Here is an 8,865-nt window from a genome sequence, read left to right as displayed (position 1 = left end):
AAAAAAAAAAAAAAAGAAAAGAAAATTATGGGACTAGAGAGATGGCTCGGAGGTTAAGAGCATGGACTGCTCTTCCTCAGTTCAATTCCCAGCAACCACATGGAGGCTCACAACCATCTACAATGGGATCCGATGCCCTCTTCTGGTGTGTCTGAAGACAGCTACAGCATATTCATCATATATGTGAAATTAATAAAATCTTTACAAAGAAAAAAAAAAAAGAAAGAAAGAAAGAGAAAAACACCAGGGAAGGCAAACTGAGATCTCTTGGAGAGGGAAGAATGATACCATGATTTCTTAGAAGTCAAGGTTCCTATCTCCTTGAATGTACATAAACCGGGTATCTATTCCATCACCGGGAGCTTTTACACAAACTAAAGTGTAAAAAAAAAAAAAACCCCTCTTTAACATTTATCACATTTATTAAACCAGCATGGTGGCTCATGTAATCCCAACACTTGGGAAGGTGAGGGAGGAGCATTCCCGGGCCCCCTCCCATCTCAACAGTCAGCATTTATAGATTAGTCACTATGGGGCTGATATTTTTATTGATTGATTTATTTTTGTCCCGGGACTCACTTTGGAGACCAGGCTGGCCTCAAACTCACAGAGATCCAACTGCCTCTACTTCTGAGAGTTGGGATTAAAGGCATGTGCCTCCACATTTGTTTTATCCTGATCCTGATACTTTTAAAAGTACTTCTAATATATGTATTTACTTATGAGTTATTTATTTCACACAACAATTTTTAATCCTCATTTTACAAATGTGGAAATTAAATAATAGGAAGATAAAGCAAACCGTTCAATGTTTTAGTTAAGTGGTAGAACAGGGATATATATATATATATATATATATATATATATATATATATATATACTGATCACTGATTCTTCTGTTTCTAGAATCCTTGCTGTTAACTTCTACTTCACTGTTACCATTCACTAACTTAACCATTAAGATTTTTTTTTTTTCTGGGTTGGAAAGATGGCTCAGTGGTTAAGAGCACTGACTGCTCTTCCAGAAGTCCTGAGTTCAATTTCCAGCAACCACGTAATGGGATCTGATGCCCTCTTCCAGTGTGTCTGAGGACAGCAACAGTGTACTGATATACATTAAATGAATAAATAAAATCTAAAAAAAGAACTTTTTTCCTTACTAGTCTTTACATTCCCTTTCAAGTCTTATGTGCTGCTTAAACAGATAAATTTCACAACTGTCTCTTAATTTTTACCCAGTTGAATTTTTTAATCTAGGAATGTCAGGATAAAAAAAAATCAATAAACTCCTCAACCTCAAACTGCCTTCTTGCACCTAGGTTTTTTTTGGGGGAGGGGGTGAGGGCAGGTTCAAGACAGGGTTTCTCTGTATAGCTCTGGCTGCCCTGGAACTCACTTTGTAGACCAGGCTGGTCTCGAACTCAGAAATCCACCTGCCTCTGCCTCCCAAGTGCTGGGATTAAAGGCACGCGCCACCATGCCCCGCTCTTGCACCTAGTTCTCGATCACTCTAAAAGCCCCATTATTGGTTGCCCTCCTCTTCTGGGTGGTCAGGTTGATCAGCCTTCCTGCTCCACCACTAAGATTAAGTGAAGAAATTCTACAAAGTGTTTTAGGTGCTTGTTAAAAGACCGGCAAGCCTTTAGGGAGGCAGAGAGATAAGGGGATCTCTGAGTTTTAGACCAACCTGGTCTACAAAGTGAGTTCCAGGACAGCTAGGGCTGTACAGAGTAACACTGTCTCAGAAAACAAAACAAAACAACAACAACAACAAATATTGATTTAGGTGGATTCTAAGAATTTGCATTTTAAAGTAAGAGTTTAGGTAATCCTAAACTGCTGGTCTGGGACCTCACATAGTAAAAAATTCATGCTGAAACATCTCTGATCTAAAAATCCAAAACCTCAGCTGCTCCCACACTGTGCACAAAACTATTTAAAAATGCGTTACAAAATTACCTTTAGTCTCTGTGTATAGTGTCTGCATGAAATACAGCTGAGTATTTTTGCAACTGGAGTCTCATCCCCTGTGCTTTGGTTTAGGACCAGGGACAAGGGACTGAGGCACATACCAAAGCAGACCTGACCTCCAGGTTCTCCCAGCATCCCTCAGACCCTTTTTGGCGAACTTTCCCCCCCAACCCTGAATTTTCCTGCCCCGCAGCTGAGCTGCCCTTCCCCAAGAGGCTCTCCCCTCTATAATCAAGATATTTTGGTCTCTTGTTCTCCTTCTCTTCTCCCACCTCCATGGCTCCCCTGGCCTCAATCCTTGGGGTCAGTGAACTCCCCCGAAAGCAACTTCCCAATATTCTGCCTTTAGTATAATCGTAACTGGTTTGAATTGGCTCATTTCACAGGTGGAGAAATAACCTATCACCCAGGACGTTTTATTATGTATAAGCAAGTATTTAAACATTTGAAGAAAAGAAATTCCCAAATTCTTCTCAAGTATCTCAGACGACTGATACTTAACCTGCACTATTCTATTCCTTTTAATATCTGCTCCCTACAAACAGCTTGTCAAACGATTCTTGATACTAGTTACAAGGAAAACTTTGAGATTGCTACTGGCTCTTGGTCTTTGATCTTGGACAGTTAAAGGCTAACTACATTTTCTGACTCCCACTTATACAAAACCTAGGTTGATTCCTAGTTTTCCACAGGAGTCAAGGCTACATGGATGAGGGAAGGGTTCTTCTGCAACCCTCTCATCAATGATGGCTACTATTTTCGTGACGTGCAACACCGCTCGTCAGTCAACCTCGTGGGAAACAGGTAGACACATCCTGAAAGCTAATTACCGAGCACAGTGAAAGCAAGGTGGGCAACGGCGATTGCACAGCTATGACAACAAACAAACCCCCCAAATGCCAATATATATCTATAATCCTCAGAAATCAGAAGCCGGAGATACCGCGGTGTGCCTCCGCTCAGACGCTTAAAGAGATGCTACAGTCAGCCGGGCGTGGTGGCGCACGCCTTTAATCCCAGCACTTGGGAGGCAGAGGCAGGCGAATTTCTGAGTTTGAGGCCAGCCTGGTCTACAAAGTGAGTTCCAGGACAGCCAGGGCTATACAGAGAAACCCTGTCTCAAAAAACCAAAACCAAAAAAAAAAAAAAAAAAAAAAAAGTGATGCTACAGCCTAGGCGACAAGGACTCAGCCTCGCGGGGCGTCTGCTTCCGGCCACGTGTGCCCGTCGACCAATAGAAAGGCTTTACGCCACTCCCGCTTCCTCACCCTGGCAACGGGCGAGCGACTACTTCCTGTGAGTGAGTGCTCTGCGCTGACGCGGGTGAGTGTCCCTGGTTCTGACGCTGTCCGCGTCGCGGCTGCCTAGCTCCGGCTCCGTATGGTCCCGCAGGCCCGCGTGGCGTCCTCACCCCATCGCTCGGGACGGCTCGCACGGCGTCACCTGCCCGGCCCGGCACAGGGCCCCAAGGATTCCCCGGCCCCGCCAGTTCCCTTGGCTGCGGAGTTCTCGGAGCTCTTCGCGCGCTGTGCAGTCCCAGGCTACAGGGAACTCACGTGTCCCAGGTCCGCAGCGGGCCCGGGATGTGTCACAGACAGATGTCGCGGTGGGGTCAGAGCTTCCCTGAGTGTATTAGAGGCCGGGTTAGAGTCCCGAGGGACATGAAGCATCCAGTCGGTGCAGAGGAGAGGCGGGCGAGTGGCTGTAAGCTTGGAGGTGTTTTGAAGTAGAAGGCACAGTGATTCCTCTGAGTTCAACTTAATTATACTGAGGAGAGGAAGGGAAGGGCTGGGGGGGGGGCGGCATTGGACCAAGACCTTTCTTTGAATAACAAGCTAAGGGAGTTTAACTTATTCACTCGGGCGTTTGGTTATTAGAAGCAGAGCAGTGGTTATTAGAAAATGTTTGGGAATTGCAGGAAAAGAGATTAACATAGTTGCCACCACTAAGGATCTTGTGCTTTATAGTTTCTTACGTGCTTGTAGATGTCACCTACAAGTGTATGTGTATAATATGGTTGAAACTAGAAATTGCAGTTTTGTGTATGTTGCATTCATTCCACGGATAGATTGGTTTTGCTTTTTTTTAGGGGTGGTGGTGGTGGTGGTATTATGTCTGTGAGTGCTTGCATCATAATGTCTGTACACCATGAGCATGAGCATATCCGTGCAGGCCAGTAGAGGGCATCTGGGGGAATCAAGGATGGATGTAAGCCAGCACGTGGTGCTAGGAACTTATTCAGGTCCTCTGCAAGAGAAGCAAGTGCTCTTTATTGCTGAGCTGTCTTTCCAGCCCTGGTTATGTTTTTTTTTTTTTTTTTTTAAATTGAGGTGTAATCAATACAGTACCCTTTTAAATTGTAAGCTTCTCCCCCCCCCCTTTTTTTTTTGACAGGGTTTCTCTGTTTAGCCCTGGCTGTCCTGGAACTCACTTTGTAGACCAGGCTGGCCTCGAACTCAGAAATCCGCCTGTCTCTGCCTCCCAAGTGCTGGGATTAAAGGCGTGCGCCACCATGCCTGGCTCCCCTCTCTCATTTTAAGTGTTCAAAAGTTGTATATATGTAGTAGCTGTCTAGTTCCAGACCGTTTTTTATCACCTTCTCCAGATATCTTGTGCCCAATACAGTTCCCCCTCCTTCCATGGTTTAGTATTGTATTTTTCTGTTTTGTACGTTTTAAGTAAGTAGAACCATGTAACAGGTTTCCTTTTCTGTCCAGCTCCTTTCAGTTAGCATAGTGTTTTCAAGATTTGTCCATAGCTATGCAGTAATGCCTCATTCCTTTGTATTTCTGTATTTTCCCCGGTTGGTTCTGGGGATGGACCGCACACATGCTGGGTAAACATCCTACCACGGATGGACCTGCCTCACCTGCTCCTTTTTATGGATATGCAGTTGGATTGTTTTGTCCTTTGGGTTATTTGGAATAATTCTGTACACATCATACTTGTAACTTTTTGTGTGGATATTTGATTTTAGTTTTACATTTTATCTTTTTTTGTTTTTTGTTGTTATTTTTTGTTTTTTTTTGTTTGTTTTTGTTTTGGTATGTACATTAAAGTAGAACTTCTGGGTGGTATGTTTGGAGAACTGAACAGACACTTTCCAGAATGACCACAGCACATTGAATCCCAAAGATTAGAAAGGTCTTCATCTCCAAATTCTGGCAAACACCTGTTGTGATGATATGTGTCTTATAGTGGTACTAGGGAAATAGTGTCTCACTATTGTTTTGATTTTTATGGTTAATTTTAATAATCTATCTTTGTACTTATATATCATTAAATAGTTTGGGAGAAATATTTAAGTTGTTTGACTAGATACTTTTAAATTTATTTTATGTGGATGCATGTTTTGCCTGCATATATGTCTGGTACTACATTCTTGCCTTTTATAAACAGAGGCCAGAAGATGGCATCTGGTCCCCTGGGGTAGGACTTAAAGATGGTTGTGAGCTGCCTTGTGGGCGCTGGGAATCAAGAGCAGCCAGTTAGTGCTCTTAATCACTAAGCTGTCTCTCCAGCCCTAGGTGGCTTTTATATTTATTTATTTATTTTTTTGAGATGGGTTTTACTGTGGCCTGGAAATTCACTGTGTAGACCAGTTTTGTGTCAAACATCTGACTTAAGAAACCATTTGTGGGGCTGGTGAGATGGCTCAGCCGTTAAGAGCACTGAGTGCTCTTCCGGAGGTCCCGAGTTCAAATCCCACATGGTGGCTCTCAACCATCCATAATGAGATCTGACAGCCTCTTCTGGTGTGTCTGAAGACAGCTACATTGTACTTGCATATAATAATAAATAAATTAAAAAAAAAAGAAACCATTTGTGAGGCTGGGTGTTGTGTGGGCACATGCCTTAAATCTCAGAACACAGAAGGCAGAAGAAAGGGGATCTCTCAGCAATTTCCAGGGTAGCCAGAGCTACATAATACAGGGATTTTTCTCTCAAATAAATCTTGCCCCCCAAAACTAAACGAACAAGCCAGCAAACAAACAAAACTGCCACTACCAAAATAAATAAATAAATAAATAAATAAAACTACCACCACCACCAAAAAAAAAAAAAAAAGAAATAAAAATAAAAAAATTTGCCGAATCCAGAGTCAGAAATATTTATCCATGTATAATTGCCGGTTACTCTAAGATTTTACAGGTCTGACTGATGGTTTTGATGTACTGGATTTAGTGTAGCCGCAGCGATGAATAGGGCTTTACTCTGCCTTCTCTAATTTGCACCACCCTTGCAGACTTCCTGGCCCTACCCCCTACCCCACCCCCTACCCCCACCCCACAACACACATACACACACACACACACACACACACACACACACACACCAGCCTGGATATGTTTATCTTTTGTTTTTGTTTTTCAAGATAGGGTCTCTCCAGTAGTCTTGCCTGTCCTGGAACTCCCTCACAGAGATCTGCCTGCCTCTGCCTCCTGTGTCCTGGGATTGAGGGAGTGTGCCCCCACTTCCCCTTTTGGCATTCATCTTGAAAATCAACTGACCAAGAGTAATGTTACTGTATAACCCGTTCCTTCCTGTTGAATTCTTAAATTTCATATGTGTTTAAAATCCTGTATTCTATATCAAGCAGAGCATAAAAGGCGTAAAGCTAGCTGGGAGTGCTAGCACATGCTGGTAGTCCTAGAACTTGGGGAGTGGAGGGAAGAGGGTCAGGAGTTTGATGTCAGCCTGGGCTCCGTGAGACCCTATCTCACAAGATGAAGCAAAACAAATCATAACCAACAACCCAGACCAACCAAAGAAAGACTAAGCTTTTTCTTTTTTTTTTTTTTTTTTTTTAACAGGGTTTTTTTTTATAGCCCTGGCTGTCCTGGAACTCACTTTGTAGACCAGGCTGGCCTCGAACTCAGAAATCTGCCTGCCTCTGCCTCCCAAGTGCTGGGATTAAAGGCGTGCATCACCATACCCAGCAAGCTTTTTCTGTATTTAAAATTTAGGTGGAAAGTGTTTTGAGCAGTAGAATTACAGATTAAAGATAAATATACATTTGTTTTGGAGTTCTTTTAATGAAGCATGACGCTGTCAATGTCATAATACCAAGCCCCAAAATACTGTGTTTGTTTTTTAATATGGGATAGCTTCTCACTTCATATCCATGAATGGACTGAAACCCATTCTGGATACCAGGCTGGCATTGAGTTTGCAGTGATCCTTCTCAGTGCCTCCCTAAGGGCTGGGTTACAGTCCTATGTCACCAGGGCTCCAGAATAGCCAATAGTCTGTATTACCAATTGCAGTAGCATAAGGGCTGGATTTCTCCTGTAAAGGAATATTTTGTTACAAGATAGATGATTGCTTGACAATCTTCTTCCTACACTGCTTTGGAAAGATTAAACAGGACATGTGATACTTTTCTAAATTGTTTATTTAAAAAACAAGTATCATGACATGTGATAGGAAAAAATACATGTAGACACATAGAAATCTGAGAGCACCAAGGTCAAGATTTAGATGCTAAGTTAGTACCTAGAAAAATCTCTGAAGTAAAAAAGAAAGAAGGTTTTGAGATTCCCTTTGGTCTTGATGATTAGTGAATTAGCATTCATCTTGGTTTCAGAAATGGTCAAATAAAAAGTCTCTTCAGTGGGCAGTACGGAGTAAAACAAGTTCAAACTTGAAGGGTATTAGAGAAAACAGGATTTTGAAGTTCTCCTTAAAGGTATATCTTTGATACTGTTAACTTGTGTTTGTATAGACTAGTTTATATGTACAGTATCTGCAAAAATGCTATTTACAGTATTGTACATTGTCAGGTTTTTCCTGCCTACATATGGATTCCTTTTTAAAACAATTTCATTCAGCTTAAGCTACCAGTATGGTGTTAGTTATAAACTTTTTTTTGTTCTTTTTTGAATATTCTTTAATATTGGATGTTCAGCTTGTATTTCCTTTTGTATATTGTCTGTTTCTGACTTGTTTTGCTCAGCATTGTCCTTCATGAGATTTATCGTGGCAGTCTCTTGTGAAAGTTTGTTCTCTGATAGCTTGTGTTTATGGAGAAAAGTGCAGATGCGGTGTAATATTTATGCTAAGAGGTATTTGGGCTAAACATGGGTAGAAGAAACCTATAGGATTTTGGTGTGGTTTGAGATGACTGTAGGGTGTGTTAGAAGATTATGCAGTAAGGAAAAAAAGATGTGTGAAGCCGGGCAGTGGTGGTGCATGCATTTAATCCCAGCACTTGGGAGGCCGAAGCAGGAGGATTTCTGAGTTCGAGGCCAGTCTGGTTTACAGAGTGAATTCCAGGACAGCCAGGGCTATACAGAGAAACCCTGTCTCGAAACCCCCCCCAAAACAAACAAACAAACAAACAAACAAGCTCATTTTCGTAAGTAACATCTAGACTGAGCTCCAAGGGAAAAATCTGTGGCTCTCTCTAGCTATAATTTTATTTCAAGTCAGAGCATATAAAAGCTAAAAGATTTGCTGAGGGGATTGTTTTGAAAGATTGGCAGGAAGGACAGTTCTGACGATGTTAAAATAGGCCTAGAGGCTTCATGAAGAAGCATTGTGGGTTGGCATGCTTGCATGAAGAGCAGGAAGTTAGTCAGAGTGTAAGGAGATTAAGAAGTACAGTTTACGAGAAGCCAGAACTTGTATCATAGACAACTTTGTTCAGATAGAATTATGTATGTGGATGATTTTAGTTTTCTGGGAATATAATTGAAAATAGAATTTGCTGTGTAATCTGATAACTTTTTTATTATTGTTGTTTTGCTTTTGAGATATAGTCACTCTATATAGCCAAGGCTAGCATCCGATTCTTTTTTTTTTTTTTTTTTTTCCCGAGACAGGGTTTCTCTGTGTAGTCCTGGCTGTCCTGGAACTTGCTCTGTAGACCAGGCTGGCCTCGAAGTAAGAAAT

The 8,865-nt window shown here is 41.9% G+C and overlaps 1 protein-coding gene across 4 annotated transcripts in view; it reads left to right on the top strand.

Moving 5' to 3' along the window:
* The first annotated feature begins 3,249 nt into the window (after positions 1-3,249).
* Positions 3,250-8,865, top strand: part of Tasp1 (taspase 1) — a 232,291-nt gene continuing 226,675 nt past the window's right edge. For 3 of the 4 annotated variants that reach the window (XR_003843524.1, XM_029537038.1, XM_029537040.1), the window contains exon 1: positions 3,419-3,536. The gene's annotated coding sequence lies outside the window, so the exon portion shown is untranslated. Of the gene's footprint in view, positions 3,295-3,418; positions 3,537-8,865 lie in introns of those variants that run through there. The other variant, XM_029537039.1, reaches the window with a different exon arrangement.

This window comes from Mus pahari, chromosome 3, assembly GCF_900095145.1.
Source record: "Mus pahari chromosome 3, PAHARI_EIJ_v1.1, whole genome shotgun sequence".
In the NCBI taxonomy this organism is placed as follows: domain Eukaryota; kingdom Metazoa; phylum Chordata; class Mammalia; order Rodentia; family Muridae; genus Mus; species Mus pahari.
This window is presented reverse-complemented; position numbering and strand designations above follow the sequence as displayed.